The following is a 20,426-nucleotide window of genomic DNA, read 5'->3' on the forward strand; positions in this document are numbered from 1 at the left end:
CGCAAAACGCTCACTAGTTCACTAGTAAGATCATTTTGAGGCTTACTCGTTGACATGTAAGCCACAAAACGCTCACTAATTCACTAGTAAGGTCATTTTGACGCTTACTAGTGAACATGTAAGCCACAAAACGCCCACTAGTTCATTAGTAAGATCATTTTGAGGCTTACTTGTTGACATGTAAGCCGCAAAACGGCCACTAGTTCACTAGTAAGATCATTTTGACACTTACTCGTTAACATGTAAGGCACAAAACGCCCACTAGTTCACTGGTAAGATCATTTTGAGGCTTACTAGTGAACATGTAAGGCCATAAATGTGCCCACTAGTTCACTGGTAAGATCATTTTGAGGCTTACTAGTTGACATGTAAGCCACAAAATCCCCACTAGTTCACTAGTAAGATCATTTTGAGGCTTACTAGTTGACATATAAGCCGCAAAACCCCCACTAGTTCACTGGTAAGATCATTTTGAGGCTTACTAGTGAACATGTAAGGTCATAAATGTGCCCACTAGTTCACTAGTAAGATCATTTTGAGGCTTACTAGTTGACATGTAAGCCACAAAACGCCCACTAGTTCACTAGTAAGATCATTTTGAGGCTAACGAGTGAAGATGTAAGCCACAAAACGCCCACTAGTTCACTAGTAAGATCATTTTGAGGCTTACTAGTGAACATGTAAGCCACAAAACGCTCATTAGTTCACTAGTAAGATCATTTTGAGGCTTACAAGTGAACATGTAAGGCCATAAATGTGCCCACTAGTTCACAAGTAAGATCATTTTGAGGCTTAGTAGTTGACATGTAAGCCACAAAATGCCCACTAGTTCACTAGTAAGATCATTGTGAGGCTTACTTGTTGACATGTAAGCCGCAAAACGGCCACTAGTTCACTAGTAAGATCATTTTGACACTTACTCGTTAACATGTAAGGCACAAAACGCCCACTAGTTCACTGGTAAGATCATTTTGACGCTTACTAGTGAACATGTAAGGCCATAAATGTGCCCACTAGTTTACTAGTAAGATCATTTTGACGCTTACTAGTGAACATGTAAGGCCATAAATGTGCCCACTAGTTCACTAGTAAGATCATTTTGAGGCTTACTGGTTGACATGTAAGCCACAAAATGCCCACTAGTTCACTAGTAAGATCATTTTGAGGCTTACTAGTTGACATGTAAGCCGCAAAACGCCCACGAGTTCACTGGTAAGATCATTTTGATGCTTACTAGTGAACATGTAAGCCACAAAACGCTCACTAGTTCACTAGTAAGGTCATTTTGACGCTTCTTCGTGAACATGTAAGCCACAAAACACTCACTAGTTAACTAGTAAGGTCATTTTGACACTTACTAGTGAACATGTAATCCACAAAACGCCCACTAGTTCACTAGTAAGATCATTTTGAGGCTTACTAGTGAACATGTAAGGCCATAAATGTGCCCACTAGTTCACTAGTAAGATCATTTTGAGGCTTACTAGTGAACATGTAAGGCCATAAATGTGCCCACTAGTTCACTAGTAAGATCATTTTGAGGCTTACTAGTTGACATATAAGCCGCAATACGCCCCTTAGCTCACTCGTAAGATCATTTTGAGGCTTGCTAGTTGACATGTAAGCCGCAAAACGCTCACTAGTTCACTAGTAAGGTCATTTTGACGCTTACTCGTGAACATGTAAGCCACAAATTGTCACTAGTTCACTAGTAAGGTCATTTTGACGCTTACTAGTTAACATGTAAGCCGCAAAACGCCCACTAGTTCACTAGTAAGATCATTTTGAGGCTTACTTGTTGACATGTAAGCCGCAAAACACCCACTAGTTCACTCGTAAGATCATTTTGAGGCTTACTAGTTGACATGCAAGCCGCAAAACGCCCACTAGTTCACTAGTAAGATCATTTTGAGGCTTACTCGTTGACATGTAAGCCACAAAACACTCACTAATTCACTAGTAAGGTCATTTCGACGCTTACTAGTGAACATGTAAGCCACAAAACGCCCACTAGTTCATTAGTAAGATCATTTTGAGGCTTACTTGTTGACATGTAAGCCGCAAAACGGCCACTAGTTCACTAGTAAGATAATTTTGACGCTTACTCGTGAACATGTAAGCCACAAAACGCCCACTAGTTCACTGTAAAGATCATTTTGAGGCTTACTAGTGAACATGTAAGGCCATAAATGTGCCCACTAGTTCACTAGTAAGATCATTTTGACGCTTACTAGTTGACATGTAAGCCACAAAATCCCCACTAGTTCACTAGTAAGATCATTTTGAGGCTTACTACTTGACATATAAGCCGCAAAACCCCCACTAGTTCACTGGTAAGATCATTTTGAGGCTTACTAGTGAACATGTAAGCCACAAAACGCCCACTACTTCACTAGTAAGATCATTTTGAGGCTAACGAGTGAAGATGTAAGCCACAAAACGCCCACTAGTTCACTAGTAAGATCATTTTGAGGCTTACTAGTGAACATGTAAGCCACAAAACGCCCAGGAGTTCACTAGTAAGATCATTTTGAGGCTTACTAGTTGACATGTAAGCCACAAAACGCCCACTAGTTCACTAGTAAGATCATTTTGAGGCTTACTAGTGAACATGTCAGGCCATAAATGTGCCCACCTGTTCACTAGTAAGATCATTTTGACTCTTAATAGTGAACATGTAAGGCCATAAATGTGCCCACTAGTTCACTCGTAAGATCATTTTGAGGCTTGCTAGTTGACATGTAAGCCGCAAAACGCTCACTAGTTCACTAGTAAGGTCATTTTGACGCTTACTCGTGAACATGTAAGCCACAAATTGTCACTAGTTCACTAGTAAGATCATTTTGAGGCTTACTCGTTGACATGTAAGCCACAAAACGCTCACTAATTCACTAGTAAGGTCATTTTGACGCTTACTAGTGAAAATGTAAGCCACAAAACCAAAGCCAAAATTCTGGAAAAAGTGGTGCACATGCAGTTGAAACTTTTCTTGGATGAACATAACATCTTGGAGGTCTTCCAGTCAGGTTTCAAGACGATGCATAGCACGGAGTCAGCCCTGTTACGCGTTTCTAATGACATCCTCCTGGCAAATGACTCTGGAGACCACGTGTGTCTGGTTTTATTGGACTTAACTGCAGCATTTGATACAGTGGATCACAGTATTCTGCTGACTCGTTTGCAGCACTTGGTGGGCATTGGCGGGAGTGTTCTTGATTGGTTTAGGTCCTATCTAGCTGACAGGACCTTTTGTGTCAGCCTTGGCTGCTCTGAATCACGCACTGCTCCCCTGTCATGTGGTGTTCCACAGGGCTCAATTCTGGGGCCTCTGCTGTTCTCGCTGTATCTGCTCCCATTGGGTTCCATCTTAAGGAAACATGGTATTCCTTTCCACTGCTATGCAGATGACTGCCAGATCTATGTCCCACTGAGCAAGAAAGACACCTTCTCATTAAGGCCACTCCTATCCTGTCTGGAAGAAATCAAAACCTGGATGGCACAAAATTTCTTGAAGTTCACTAGTAAGATCATTTTGACGCCTACCAGTGAACATGTAAGCCACAAAACACTCACTAGTTAACTAGAAAGGTCATTTTGACACTTACTAGTGAACATGTAAGCCACAAAACGCCCACTAGTTCACTTCTAAGTTCATTTTGAGGCTTACTAGTTGACATGTAAGCCACAAAACGCCCCTTAGCTCACTCGTAAGATCATTTTGAGGCTTACTAGTGAACATGTAAGCCAACAAACGCCCACGAGTTCACTAGTAAGATCATTTTGAGGCTTACTAGTGAACATGTAAGGCCATAAATGTGCCCACTAGTTCACTAGTAAGATCATTTTGAGGCTTACTAGTTGACATGTAAGCCACAAAATGCCCACTAGTTCACTAGTAAGATCATTTTGACGCTTACTAGTGAACATGTAAGGCCATAAATGTGCCCACTAGTTCACTAGTAAGATCATTTTGAGGCTCACTAGTGAACATATAAGCCACAAAACAACCACTAGTTCACTAGTAAGATCATTTTGAGGCTTACTAGTTGACATGTAAGCCACAAAACGCTCACTAATTCACTAGTAAGGTCATTTTGACGCTTACTAGTGAACATGTAAGCCACAAAACACCCACTAGTTCATTAGTAAGATCATTTTGAGGCTTACTTGTTGACATGTAAGCCGCAAAACGCCCACTAGTTCACTCGTAAGATCATTTTGAGGCTTACTAGTTGACAAGCAAGCCGCAAAACGCCCACTAGTTCACTAGTAAGATCATTTTGACGCTTACTCGTGAACATGTAAGCCACAAAACGCCCACTAGTTCACTAGTAAGATCATTTTGAGGCTTACAAGTGAACATGTAAGGCCATAAATGTGCCCAGGAGTTCACTAGTAAGATCATTTTGAGGCTTACTAGTTGACATGTAAGCCACAAAATGCCCACTAGTTCACTGGTAAGATCATTTCTAGGCTTACTAGTGAACATGTAAGGCCATAAATGTGCCCACTAGTTCACTAGTAAGATCATTTTGAGGCTTACTAGTGAACATGTAAGGCCATAAATGTGCCCACTAGTTCACTAGTAAGATCATTTTGAGGCTTACTAGTGAACATGTAAGCCACAAAACGCTCACTAGTTCACTAGTAAGATCATTTTGACGCCTACTAGTGAACATGTAAGCCACAAAACACTCACTAGTTAACTAGTAAGGTCATTTTGACACTTACTAGTGAACATGTAAGCCACAAAACGCCCACTAGTTCACTAGTAAGATCATTTTGAGGCTTACTAGTTGACACTTTAAGCCACAAAACGCCCCTTAGCTCACTCGTAAGATCATTTTGAGGCTTACTAGTGAACATGTAAGCCACAAAACGCTCACTAGTTCACTAGTAAGGTCATTTTGACGCTTACTCGTGAACATGTAAGCCACAAATTGTCACTAGTTCACTAGTAAGGTCATTGTGACGCTTACTAGTGAACATGTCAGCCACAAAAGAACCCAATAGTTCACTAGTAAGATCATTTTGAGGCTTACTTGTTGACATGTAAGCCGCAAAACGCCCACTAGTTCACTCGTAAGATCATTTTGAGGCTTACTCGTGAACATGTAAGCCACAAAACCCCCACTAGTTCACTAGTAAGATCATTTTGAGGCTTACTAGTGAACATTTAAGGCCATAAATGTGCCCACTAGTTCACTAGTAAGATCATTTTGAGGCTTACTAGTTGACATGTAAGCCACAAAATGCCCACTAGTGAACTTACTAGTTGACATGTAAGCCACAAAATGCCCACTAGTTCTCTAGTAAGATCATTTTGAGGCTTACTAGTGAAGATGTAAGCCACAAAACGCCCACTTCTTCACTAGTAAGATCATTTTGACGCTTACTAGTGAACATGTAAGGCCATAAATGTGCTCACTAGTTCACTAGTAAGATCATTTTGACTCTTAATAGTGAACATGTAAGGCCATAAATGTGCCCACTAGTTCACTAGTAAGATCATTTTGAGGCTTACTAGTGAACATGTAAGCCACAAAACGCTCACTAGTTCACTAGTAAGATCATTTTGACGCCTACCAGTGAACATGTAAGCCACAAAACACTCACTAGTTAACTAGTAAGGTCATTTTGACACTTACTAGTGAACATGTAAGCCACAAAACGCCCACTAGTTCACTTCTAAGATCATTTTGAGGCTTACTAGTTGACATGTAAGCCACAAAACGCCCCTTAGCTCACTCGTAAGATCATTTTGAGGCTTACTAGTGAACATGTAAGGCCATAAATGTGCCCACTAGTTCACTAGTAAGATCATTTTGACGCTTACTAGTGAACATGTAAGGCCATAAATGTGCCCACTAGTTCACTAGTAAGATCATTTTGAGGCTTACTAGTGAACATATAAGCCACAAAACAACCACTAGTTCACTAGTAAGATCATTTTGAGGCTTACTAGTTGACATGTAAGCCACAAAACGCTCACTAATTCACTAGTAAGGTCATTTTGACGCTTACTAGTGAACATGTAAGCCACAAAACACCCACTAGTTCATTAGTAAGATCATTTTGAGGCTTACTTTTTGACATGTAAGCCGCAAAACGCCCACTAGTTCACTCGTAAGATCATTTTGAGGCTTACTAGTTGACATGCAAGCCGCAAAACGCCCACTAGTTCACTAGTACGATCATTTTGACGCTTACTCGTGAACATGTAAGCCACAAAACGCCCACTAGTTCACTAGTAAGATCATTTTGGGGCTTACTAGTTGACATGTAAGCCACAAAATGCCCACTAGTTCACTAGTAAGATCATTTTGAGGCTTACTAGTGAACATGTAAGGCCATAAATGCCCACTAGTTCACTAGTAAGATCATTTTGGGGCTTACTAGTTGACATGTAAGCCACAAAATGCCCACTAGTTCACTAGTAAGATCATTTTGAGGCTTACTAGTGAACATGTAAGGCCATAAATGTGCCCACTAGTTCACTAGTAAGATCATTTTGAGGCTTACTAGTGAACATGTAATGCCATAAATGTGCCCACTAGTTCACTAGTAAGATCATTTTGAGGCTTACTAGTGAACATGTAAGCCACAAAACGCTCACTAGTTCACTAGTAAGATCATTTTGACGCCTACTAGTGAACATGTAAGCCACAAAACACTCACTAGTTAACTAGTAAGGTCATTTTGACACTTACTAGTGAAGATGTAAGCCACAAAACACTCACTAGTTAACTAGTAAGGTCATTTTGACACTTACTAGTGAAAATGTAATCCACAAAACGCCCACTAGTTCACTAGTAAGATCATTTTGAGGCTTACTAGTGAACATGTAAGGCCATAAATGTGCCCACTAGTTCACTAGTAAGATCATTTTGAGGCTTACTAGTGAACATGTAAGGCCATAAATGTGCCCACTAGTTCACTAGTAAGATCATTTTGAGGCTTACTAGTGAACATGTAAGCCACAAAACGCTCACTAGTTCACTAGTAAGATCATTTTGACGCCTACCAGTGAACATGTAAGCCACAAAACACTCACTAGTTAACTAGTAAGGTCATTTTGACACTTACTAGTGAACATGTAAGCCACAAAACGCCCACTAGTTCACTTCTAAGATCATTTTGAGTCTTACTAGTTGACATGTAAGCCACAAAACGCCCCTTATCTCACTCGTAAGATCATTTTGAGGCTTACTAGTGAACATGTAAGCCACAAAACGCCCACGAGTTCACTAGTAAGATCATTTTGAGGCTTACTAGTGAACATGTAAGGCCATAAATGTGCCTACTAGTTCACTAGTAAGATCATTTTGAGGCTTACTAGTTGACATGTAAGCCACAAAATGCCCACTAGTTCACTAGTAAGATCATTTTGACGCTTACTAGTGAACATGTAAGGCCATAAATGTGCCCACTAGTTCACTAGTAAGATCATTTTGAGGCTTACTAGTGAACATATAAGCCACAAACAACCACTAGTTCACTAGTAAGATCATTTTGAGGCTTACTAGTTGACATGTAAGCCACAAAACGCTCACTAATTCACTAGTAAGGTCATTTTGACGCTTACTAGTGAACATGTAAGCCACAAAACACCCACTAGTTCATTACTAAGATCATTTTGAGGCTTACTTGTTGACATGTAAGCCGCAAAACGCCCACTAGTTCACTCGTAAGATCATTTTGAGGCTTACTAGTTGACATGCAAGCCGCAAAACGCCCACTAGTTCACTAGTAAGATCATTTTGATGCTTACTCGTGAACATGTAAGCCACAAAACGCCCACTAGTTCACTAGTAAGATCATTTTGAGGCTTACAAGTGAACATGTAAGGCCACAAATGTGCCCACTAGTTCACTAGTAAGATCATTTTGAGGCTTACTAGTTGACATGTAAGCCACAAAACGCTCACTAATTCACTAGTAAGGTCATTTTGACGCTTACTAGTGAACATGTAAGCCACAAAACACCCACTAGTTCATTACTAAGATCATTTTGAGGCTTACTTGTTGACATGTAAGCCGCAAAACGCCCACTAGTTCACTCGTAAGATCATTTTGAGGCTTACTAGTTGACATGCAAGCCGCAAAACGCCCACTAGTTCACTAGTAAGATCATTTTGATGCTTACTCGTGAACATGTAAGCCACAAAACGCCCACTAGTTCACTAGTAAGATCATTTTGAGGCTTACAAGTGAACATGTAAGGCCACAAATGTGCCCACTAGTTCACTAGTAAGATCATTTTGAGGCTTACTAGTTGACATGTAAGCCACAAAATGCCCACTAGTTCACTAGTAAGATCATTTTGAGGCTTACTAGTGAACATGTAAGGCCATAAATGTGCCCACTAGTAAGATCATTTTGAGGCTTACTAGTGAACATGTAAGGCCATAAATGTGCCCACTAGTTCACTAGTAAGATCATTTTGAGGCTTACTAGTGAACATGTAAGCCACAAAACGCTCACTAGTTCACTAGTAAGATCATTTTGACGCCTACTAGTGAACATGTAAGCCACAAACACTCACTAGTTAACTAGTAAGGTCATTTTGACACTTACTAGTGAACATGTAAGCCACAAAACGCCCACTAGTTCACTAGTAAGATCATTTTGAGGCTTACTAGTTGACATGTAAGCCACAAAACGCCCCTTAGCTCACTCGTAAGATCATTTTGAGGCTTACTAGTGAACATGTAAGCCACAAAACGCCCACGAGTTCACTAGTAAGATCATTTTGAGGCTTAATAGTGAACATGTAAGGCCATGAATGTGCCCAGTAGTTCACTAGTAAGATCATTTTGAGGCTTACTAGTTGATATGTAAGCCACAAAATGCCCACTAGTTCACTAGTAAGATCATTTTGACGCTTACTAGTGAACATGTAAGGCCATAAATGTGCCCACTAGTTCACTAGTAAGATCATTTTGAGGCTTACTAGTGAAGATGTAAGCCACAAAACAACCACTAGTTCACTAGTAAGATCATTTTGAGGCTTACTAGTTGATATGTAAGCCACAAAACGCTCACGAATTCACTAGTAAGGTCATTTTGACGCTTACTAGTGAACATGTAAGCCACAAAACACCCACTAGTTCATTAGTAAGATCATTTTGAGGCTTACTTGTTGACATGTAAGCCGCAAAACGCCCAATAGTTCACTCGTAAGATCATTTTGAGGCTTACTAGTTGACATGCAAGCCGCAAAACGCCCACTAGTTCACTAGTAAGATCATTTTGACGCTTACTCATGAACATGTAAGCCACAAAACGCCCACTAGTTCACTAGTAAGATCATTTTGAGGCTTACTAGTTGACATGTAAGCCACAAAACGCCCACTAGTTCACTAGTAAGATCATTTTGAGGGTAACGAGTGAAGATGTAAGCCACAAAACGCCCACTAGTTCACTAGTAAGATCATTTTGAGTCTTACTAGTGAACATGTAAGCCACAAAACGCCCACTAGTTCACTAGTAAGATCATTTTGAGGCTTACTAGTTGACATGTAAGCCACAAAACGCCCCTTAGCTCACTCGTAAGATCATTTTGAGGCTTACTAGTGAACATGTAAGCCACAAAACGCTCACTAGTTCACTAGTAAGGTCATTTTGACGCTTACTCGTGAACATGTAAGCCACAAATTGTCACTAGTTCACTAGTAAGGTCATTTTGACGCTTACTAGTGAACATGTCAGCCACAAAACACTCACTAGTTCACTAGTAAGGTCATTTTGACACTTACTAGTGAACATGTAAGCCACAAAACGCTCACTAGTTCACTAGTAAGGTCATTGTGACGCTTACTAGTGAACATGTCAGCCACAAAAGAACCCAATAGTTCACTAGTAAGATCATTTTGAGGCTTACTTGTTGACATGTAAGCCGCAAAACGCCCACTAGTTCACTCGTAAGATCATTTTGAGGCTTACTCGTGAACATGTAAGCCACAAAACCCCCACTAGTTCACTAGTAAGATCATTTTGAGGCTTACTAGTGAACATTTAAGGCCATAAATGTGCCCACTAGTTCACTAGTAAGATCATTTTGAGGCTTACTAGTTGACATGTAAGCCACAAAATGCCCACTAGTTCACTAGTAAGATCATTTTGAGGCTTGCTAGTTGACATGTAAGCCGCAAAACGCCCACTAGTTCACTGGTAAGATCATTTTGAGGCCTACCAGTGAACATGTAAGCTCATAAATGTGCCCACTAGTTCACTAGTAAGATCATTTTGAGGCTTGCTATTTGACATGTAAGCCACAAAACGCCCACTAGTTCACTAGTAAGATCATTGTGAGGCTTACTAGTGAACATGTAAGCCACAAAACGCTCACTACTTCACAAGTAAGGTCATTGTGACGCTTACTAGTGAAAATGTAAGCCACAAAAGAACCCACTAGTTCACTATTAAGATCATTTTGAGGCTTACTAGTTGACATGTAAGCCACAAAACGCCCACTAGTTCACTAGTAAGATCATTTTGAGGGTAACGAGTGAAGATGTAAGCCACAAAACGCCCACTAGTTCACTAGTAAGATCATTTTGAGGCTTACTAGTTGACATGTAAGCCACAAAACGCCCCTTAGCTCACTCGTAAGATCATTTTGAGGCTTACTAGTGAACATGTAAGCCACAAAACGCTCACTAGTTCACTAGTAAGGTCATTTTGACGCTTACTCGTGAACATGTAAGCCACAAATTGTCACTAGTTCACTAGTAAGGTCATTTTGACGCTTACTAGTGAACATGTCAGCCACAAAACACTCACTAGTTCACTAGTAAGGTCATTTTGACACTTACTAGTGAACATGTAAGCCACAAAACGCTCACTAGTTCACTAGTAAGGTCATTGTGACGCTTACTAGTGAACATGTCAGCCACAAAAGAACCCACTAGTTCACTAGTAAGATCATTTTGAGGCTTACTTGTTGACATGTAAGCCGCAAAACGCCCACTAGTTCACTCGTAAGATCATTTTGAGGCTTACTCGTGAACATGTAAGCCACAAAACCCCCACTAGTTCACTAGTAAGATCATTTTGAGGCTTACTAGTGAACATTTAAGGCCATAAATGTGCCCACTAGTTCACTAGTAAGATCATTTTGAGGCTTACTAGTTGACATGTAAGCCACAAAATGCCCACTAGTTCACTAGTAAGATCATTTTGAGGCTTGCTAGTTGACATGTAAGCCGCAAAACGCCCACTAGTTCACTGGTAAGATCATTTTGAGGCCTACTAGTGAACATGTAAGCTCATAAATGTGCCCACTAGTTCACTAGTAAGATCATTTTGAGGCTTGCTATTTGACATGTAAGCCACAAAACGCCCACTAGTTCACTAGTAAGATCATTGTGAGGCTTACTAGTGAACATGTAAGCCACAAAACGCTCACTACTTCACAAGTAAGGTCATTGTGACGCTTACTAGTGAAAATGTAAGCCACAAAAGAACCCACTAGTTCACTATTAAGATCATTTTGAGGCTTACTAGTTGACATGTAAGCCACAAAACGCCCACTAGTTCACTAGTAAGATCATTTTGAGGGTAACGAGTGAAGATGTAAGCCACAAAACGCCCACTAGTTCACTAGTAAGATCATTTTGAGTCTTACTAGTGAACATGTAAGCCACAAAACGCCCACTAGTTCACTAGTAAGATCATTTTGAGGCTTACTAGTGAACATTTAAGGCCATAAATGTGCCCACTAGTTCACTAGTAAGATCATTTTGAGGCTTACTAGTGAACATGTAAGCCACAAAACGCTCACTAGTTCACTAGTAAGATCATTTTGACGCCTACCAGTGAACATGTAAGCCACAAAACACTCACTAGTTAACTAGTAAGGTCATTTTGACACTTACTAGTGAACATGTAAGCCACAAAACGCCCACTAGTTCACTTCTAAGATGATTTTGAGGCTTACTAGTTGACATGTAAGCCACAAAACGCCCCTTATCTCACTCGTAAGATCATTTTGAGGCTTACTAGTGAACATGTAAGCCACAAAACGCCCACGAGTTCACTAGTAAGATCATTTTGAGGCTTACTAGTGAACATGTAAGGCCATAAATGTGCCTACTAGTTCACTAGTAAGATCATTTTGAGGCTTACTAGTTGACATGTAAGCCACAAAATGCCCACTAGTTCACTAGTAAGATCATTTTGACGCTTACTAGTGAACATGTAAGGCCATAAATGTGCCCACTAGTTCACTAGTAAGATCATTTTGAGGCTTACTAGTGAACATATAAGCCACAAACAACCATTAGTTCACTAGTAAGATCATTTTGAGGCTTACTAGTTGACATGTAAGCCACAAAACGCTCACTAATTCACTAGTAAGGTCATTTTGACGCTTACTAGTGAACATGTAAGCCACAAAACACCCACTAGTTCATTACTAAGATCATTTTGAGGCTTACTTGTTGACATGTAAGCCGCAAAACGCCCACTAGTTCACTCGTAAGATCATTTTGAGGCTTACTAGTTGACATGCAAGCCGCAAAACGCCCACTAGTTCACTAGTAAGATCATTTTGACGCTTACTCGTGAACATGTAAGCCACAAAACGCCCACTAGTTCACTAGTAAGATCATTTTGAGGCTTACAAGTGAACATGTAAGGCCATAAATGTGCCCACTAGTTCACTAGTAAGATCATTTTGAGGCTTACTAGTTGACATGTAAGCCACAAAATGCCCACTAGTTCACTAGTAAGATCATTTTGAGGCTTACTAGTGAACATGTAAGGCCATAAATGTGCCCACTAGTTCACTAGTAAGATCATTTTGAGGCTTACTAGTGAACATGTAAGGCCATAAATGTGCCCACTAGTTCACTAGTAAGATCATTTTGAGGCTTACTAGTGAACATGTAAGCCACAAAACGCTCACTAGTTCACTAGTAAGATCATTTTGACGCCTACTAGTGAACATGTAAGCCACAAAACACTCACTAGTTAACTAGTAAGGTCATTTTGACACTTACTAGTGAACATGTAAGCCACAAAACGCCCACTAGTTCACTAGTAAGATCATTTTGAGGCTTACTAGTTGACATGTAAGCCACAAAACGCCCCTTAGCTCACTCGTAAGATCATTTTGAGGCTTACTAGTGAACATGTAAGCCACAAAACGCCCACGAGTTCACTAGTAAGATCATTTTGAGGCTTAATAGTGAACATGTAAGGCCATGAATGTGCCCAGTAGTTCACTAGTAAGATCATTTTGAGGCTTACTAGTTGATATGTAAGCCACAAAATGCCCACTAGTTCACTAGTAAGATCATTTTGACGCTTACTAGTGAACATGTAAGGCCATAAATGTGCCCACTAGTTCACTAGTAAGATCATTTTGAGGCTTACTAGTGAACATGTAAGCCACAAAACAACCACTAGTTCACTAGTAAGATCATTTTGAGGCTTACTAGTTGACATGTAAGCCACAAAACGCTCACTAATTCACTAGTAAGGTCATTTTGACGCTTACTAGTGAACATGTAAGCCACAAAACACCCACTAGTTCATTAGTAAGATCATTTTGAGGCTTACTTGTTGACATGTAAGCCGCAAAACGCCCACTAGTTCACTCGTAAGATCATTTTGAGGCTTACTAGTTGACATGCAAGCCGCAAAACGCCCACTAGTTCACTAGTAAGATCATTTTGACGCTTACTCATGAACATGTAAGCCACAAAACGCCCACTAGTTCACTAGTAAGATCATTTTGAGGCTTACTAGTTGACATGTAAGCCACAAAACGCCCACTAGTTCACTAGTAAGATCATTTTGAGGGTAACGAGTGAAGATGTAAGCCACAAAACGCCCACTAGTTCACTAGTAAGATCATTTTGAGTCTTACTAGTGAACATGTAAGCCACAAAACGCCCACTAGTTCACTAGTAAGATCATTTTGAGGCTTACTATTTGACATGTAAGCCACAAAACGCCCCTTAGCTCACTCGTAAGATCATTTTGAGGCTTACTAGTGAACATGTAAGCCACAAAACGCTCACTAGTTCACTAGTAAGGTCATTTTGACGCTTACTCGTGAACATGTAAGCCACAAATTGTCACTAGTTCACTACTAAGGTCATTTTGACGCTTAATAGTGAACATGTCAGCCACAAAACACTCACTAGTTCACTAGTAAGGTCATTTTGAGGCTTGCTAGTTGACATGTAAGCCGCAAAACGCCCACTAGTTCACTAGTAAGGTCATTGTGACGCTTACTAGTGAACATGTCAGCCACAAAAGAACCCAATAGTTCACTAGTAAGATCATTTTGAGGCTTACTTGTTGACATGTAAGCCGCAAAACGCCCACTAGTTCACTCGTAAGATCATTTTGAGGCTTACTCGTGAACATGTAAGCCACAAAACCCCCACTAGTTCACTAGTAAGATCATTTTGAGGCTTACTAGTGAACATTTAAGGCCATAAATGTGCCCACTAGTTCACTAGTAAGATCATTTTGAGGCTTACTAGTTGACATGTAAGCCACAAAATGCCCACTAGTTCACTAGTAAGATCATTTTGAGGCTTGCTAGTTGACATGTAAGCCGCAAAACGCCAACTAGTTCACTGGTAAGATCATTTTGAGGCCTACTAGTGAACATGTAAGCTCATAAATGTGCCCACTAGTTCACTAGTAAGATCATTTTGAGGCTTGCTATTTGACATGTAAGCCACAAAACGCCCACTAGTTCACTAGTAAGATCATTGTGAGGCTTACTAGTGAACATGTAAGCCACAAAACGCTCACTACTTCACAAGTAAGGTCATTGTGACGCTTACTAGTGAAAATGTAAGCCACAAAAGAACCCACTAGTTCACTATTAAGATCATTTTGAGGCTTACTAGTTGACATGTAAGCCACAAAACGCCCACTAGTTCACTAGTAAGATCATTTTGAGGGTAACGAGTGAAGATGTAAGCCACAAAACGCCCACTAGTTCACTAGTAAGATCATTTTGAGTCTTACTAGTGAACATGTAAGCCACAAAACGCCCACTAGTTCACTAGTAAGATCATTTTGAGGCTTACTAGTTGACATGTAAGCCACAAAACGCCCCTTAGCTCACTCGTAAGATCATTTTGAGGCTTACTAGTGAACATGTAAGCCACAAAACGCTCACTAGTTCACTAGTAAGGTCATTTTGACGCTTACTCGTGAACATGTAAGCCACAAATTGTCACTAGTTCACTAGTAAGGTCATTTTGACGCTTACTAGTGAACATGTCAGCCACAAAACACTCACTAGTTCACTAGTAAGGTCATTTTGACACTTACTAGTGAACATGTAAGCCACAAAACGCTCACTAGTTCACTAGTAAGGTCATTGTGACGCTTACTAGTGAACATGTCAGCCACAAAAGAACCCACTAGTTCACTAGTAAGATCATTTTGAGGCTTACTTGTTGACATGTAAGCCGCAAAACGCCCACTAGTTCACTCGTAAGATCATTTTGAGGCTTACTCGTGAACATGTAAGCCACAAAACCCCCACTAGTTCACTAGTAAGATCATTTTGAGGCTTACTAGTGAACATTTAAGGCCATAAATGTGCCCACTAGTTCACTAGTAAGATCATTTTGAGGCTTACTGGTTGACATGTAAGCCACAAAATGCCCACTAGTTCACTAGTAAGATCATTTTGAGGCTTGCTAGTTGACATGTAAGCCGCAAAACGCCCACTAGTTCACTGGTAAGATCATTTTGAGGCTTGCTATTTGACATGTAAGCCACAAAACGCCCACTAGTTCACTAGTAAGATCATTGTGAGGCTTACTAGTGAACATGTAAGCCACAAAACGCTCACTACTTCACAAGTAAGTTCATTGTGACGCTTACTAGTGAAAATGTAAGCCACAAAAGAACCCACTAGTTCACTATTAAGATAATTTTGAGGCTTAGTAGTTGACATGTAAGCCGCAAAACGCCCACTAGCTCACTCGTAAGATCATTTTGAGGCTTACTAGTTGACATGTAAGCCGCAAAACGCCCACTAGTTCACGATGAAGATCATTTTCACGCTTACTAGTGAACATGTAAGGCCATAAACGTGCCCACTAGTTCACTAGTAAGATCATTTTGACGCTTACTAGTGAACATGTAAGGCCATAAATGTGCCCATTCGTTCACTAGTAAGATAATTTTGAGGCTTACTAGTTGACATGTAAGCCACAAAATGCCCACTAGTTCTCTAGTAAGATCATTTTGAGGCTTACTAGTGAAGATGTAAGCCACAAAACGCCCACTTGTTCACTAGTAAGATCATTTTGACGCTTACTAGTGAACATGTAAGGCCATAAATGTGCCCACTAGTTCACTAGTAAGATCATTTTGACTCTTAATATTGAACATGTAAGGCCATAAATGTGCCCACTAGTTCACTAGTAAGATCATTTTGAGGCTTACTCGTTGACATGTAAGCCACAAAACGCTCACTAATTCACTAGTAAGGTCATTTTGACGCTTACTAGTGAACATGTAAGCCACAAAACGCCCACTAGTTTATTAGTAAGATCATTTTGAGGCTTACTTGTTGACATGTAAGCCGCAAAACGGCCACTAGTTCACTAGTAAGATCATTTTGAGGCTTACTGGTGAACATGTAAGGCCATAAATGTGCCCACTAGTTCACTAGTAAGATCATTTTGAGGCTTACTAGTTGACATGTAAGCCGCAAAACGGCCACTAGTTCACTAGTAAGATCATTTTGAGGCTTACTAGTGAACATGTAAGGCCATAAATGTGCCCACTAGTTCACTAGTAAGATCATTTTGAGGCTTACTAGTGAACATGTAAGGCCATAAATGTGCCCTCTAGTTCACTAGTAAGATCATTTTGAGGCTTACTAGTGAACATGTAAGCCACAAAAAGCTCACTAGTTCACTAGTAAGGTCATTTTGACACTTACTAGTGAACATGTAAGCCACAAAACGCCCACTAGTTCACTAGTAAGATCATTTTGAGGCTTACTAGTTGACATGTAAGCCACAAAACGCCCCTTAGCTCACTCGTAAGATCATTTTGAGGCTTACTAGTGAACATCTAAGCCACAAAACGCCCACGAGTTCACTAGTAAGATCATTTTGAGGCTTACTAGTTGATATGTAAGCCACAAAACGCTCACTAGTTCACTAGTAAGATCATTTTGACGCCTACTAGTGAACATGTAAGCCACAAAACACTCACTAGTTAACTAGTAAGGTCATTTTGACACTTACTAGTGAAGATGTAAGCCACAAAACGCCCACTAGTTCACTAGTAAGATCATTTTGAGGCTTACTAGTGAACATGTAAGGCCATAAATGTGCCGACTAGTTCACTAGTAAGATCATTTTGAGGCTAACTAGTTGACATGTAAGCCACAAAACGCCCACTAGTTCACTAGTAAGATCATTTTGAGGCTTACTAGTGAACATGTAAGCCACAAAACGCCCACTAGTTCACTAGTAAGATCATTTTGACGCTTACTAGTGAACATGTAAGCCACAAAACGCTCACTAGTTCACAAGTAAGGTCATTGTGACGCTTACTAGTGAACATGTCAGCCACAAAAGAACCCACTAGTTCACTAGTAAGATCATTTTGAGGCTTACTAGTTGTCATGTAAGCCACAAAACGCCCCTTAGCTCACTAGTAAGGTCATTTTGACGCTTACTCGCGAACATGTAAGCCACAAATTGTCACTAGTTCACTAGTAAGGTCATTTTGACGCTTACTAGTTAACATGTAAGCCACAAAACGCCCACTAGTTCACTAGTAAGATCATTTTGAGGCTTACTAGTGAACATGTAAGCCACAAAACGGCCACTAGTTCACTAGTAAAATCATTTTGACGCTTACCCGTGAACATGTAAGCCACAGAACGCACAATAGTTCACTAGTAAGATCATTTTGAGGCTTACTAGTGAACATGTAAGGCCATAAATGTGCCCATTAGTTCACTGGTAAGATCATTTTGACGCCTACTAGTGAACATGTAAGCCACAAAACACTCACTAGTTCACTAGTAAGGTCATTTTGACACTTACTAGTGAACATGTAAGCCACAAAACGCTCACTAGTTCACTAGTAAGATCATTTTGAGGCTTACTAGTTGACATGTAAACCGCAAAACGCCCACTAGTTCATTAGTAAGATCATTTTGAGGCTTACTTGTTGACATCTAAGCCGCAAAACGCCCACTAGTTCACTCGTAAGATCATTTTGAGGCTTACTAGTTGACATGCAAGCCGCAAAACGCCCACTAGTTCACTGGTAAGATCATTTTGACCCTTACTCGTGAACATGTAAGCCACAAAACGCCCACTAGTTCACTAGTAAGATCATTTTGAGGCTTACTAGTGAACATTTAAGGCCATAAATGTGCCCACTAGTTCACTAGTAAGATCATTTTGAGGCTTACTAGTTGACATGTAAGCCACAAAATGCCCACTAGTTCACTAGTAAGATCATTTTGAGGCTTACTAGTTTACATGTAAGCCGCAAAACGCCCACTAGTTCACTGGTAAGATCATTTTGAGGCTTACTAGTGAACATGTAAGGCCATAAATGTGCCCACTAGTTCACTACTAAGATCATTTTGAGGCTTACTAGTTTACATGTAAGCAATAAAACGCCCACTAGTTCACTGGTAAGATCATTATGAGGCTTACTAGTGAACATGTAAGGCCATAAATGTGCCCACTAGTTCACTACTAAGATCATTTTGAGGCCTACTAGTGAACATGTAAGCCACAAAACACTCACTAGTTCACTAGTAAGGTCATTTTGACACTTACTAGTGAACATGTAAGCCACAAAACGCTCACTAGTTCACTAGTAAGATCATTTTGAGGCTTACTAGTGAACATGTAAGGCCATAAATGTGCCCACTAGTTCACTAGTAAGGTCATTTTGAGGCTTAGTAGTTGACATGTAAGCCACAAAATGCCCACTAGTTCACTAGTAAGATCATTGTGAGGCTTACTAGTTGACATGTAAACCGCAAAACGCCCACTAGTTCATTAGTAAGATCATTTTGAGGCTTACTTGTTGACATGTAAGCCGCAAAACGCCCACTAGTTCACACGTAAGATCATTTTGAGGCTTACTAGTTGACATGCAAGCCGCAAAACGCCCACTAGTTCACTAGCAAGATCATTTTGACCCTTCCTCGTGAACATGTAAGCCACAAAACGCCCACTAGTTCACTAGTAAGATCATTTTGAGGCTTACTAGTGAACATTTAAGGCCATAAATGTGCCCACTAGTTCACTAGTAAGATCATTTTGAGGCTTACTAGTTGACATGTAAGCCACAAAATGCCCACTAGTTCACTAGTAAGATCATTTTGAGGCTTACTAGTTTACATGTAAGCCGCAAAACGCCCACTAGTTCACTGGTAAGATCATTTTGAGGCTTACTAGTGAACATGTAAGGCCATAAATGTGCTCACTAGTTCACTACTAAGGTCATTTTGACGCTTACTAGTTAACATGTAAGCCACAAAACGCCCACTAGTTCACTAGTAAGATCATTTTGAGGCTTACTAGTGAACATGTAAGCCACAAAACGGCCACTAGTTCACTAGTAAAATCATTTTGACGCTTACCCGTGAACATGTAAGCCACAGAACGCACACTAGTTCACTGGTAAGATCATTTTGAGGCTTACTAGTGAACATGTAAGGCCATAAATGTGCCCACTAGTTCACTACTAAGGTCATTTTGACGCTTACTAGTTAACATGTAAGCCACAAAACGCCCACTAGTTCACTAGTAAGATCATTTTGAGGCTTACTTGTTGACATGTAAGCCGCAAAACACCCACTAGTTCACTCGTAAGATCATTTTGAGGCTTACTAGTTGACATGCAAGCCGCAAAACGCCCACTAGTTCACTGGTAAGATCATTTTGACGCTTACTAGTGAACATGTAAGGCCATAAATGTACCCACTAGTTCACTAGTAAGATCATTTTGAGGCTTACTCGTTGACATGTAAGCCACAAAACGCTCACTAATTCACTAGTAAGGTCATTTTGACGCTTACTAGTGAACATGTAAGCCACAAAACGCCCACTAGTTTATTAGTAAGATCATTTTGAGGCTTACTTGTTGACATGTAAGCCGCAAAACGGCCACTAGTTCACTAGTAAGATCATTTTGACGCTTACTCGTGAACATGTAAGCCACAAAACGCCCACTAGTTCACTGGTAAGATCATTTTGAGGCTTACTGGTGAACATGTAAGGCCATAAATGTGCCCACTAGTTCACTGGTAAGATCATTTTGAGGCTTACTAGTTGACATGTAGGCCGCAAAACGCCCACTAGTTCACTAGTAAGATCATTTTGACACTTACTAGTGAACATGTAAGGCCATAAATGTGCCCATTAGTTCACTAGTAAGATCATTTTGAGG

The sequence above is a fragment of the Hippocampus zosterae genome, chromosome 2, assembly GCF_025434085.1.
Source record: "Hippocampus zosterae strain Florida chromosome 2, ASM2543408v3, whole genome shotgun sequence".
Classification (NCBI taxonomy): Eukaryota; Metazoa; Chordata; class Actinopteri; order Syngnathiformes; family Syngnathidae; genus Hippocampus; species Hippocampus zosterae.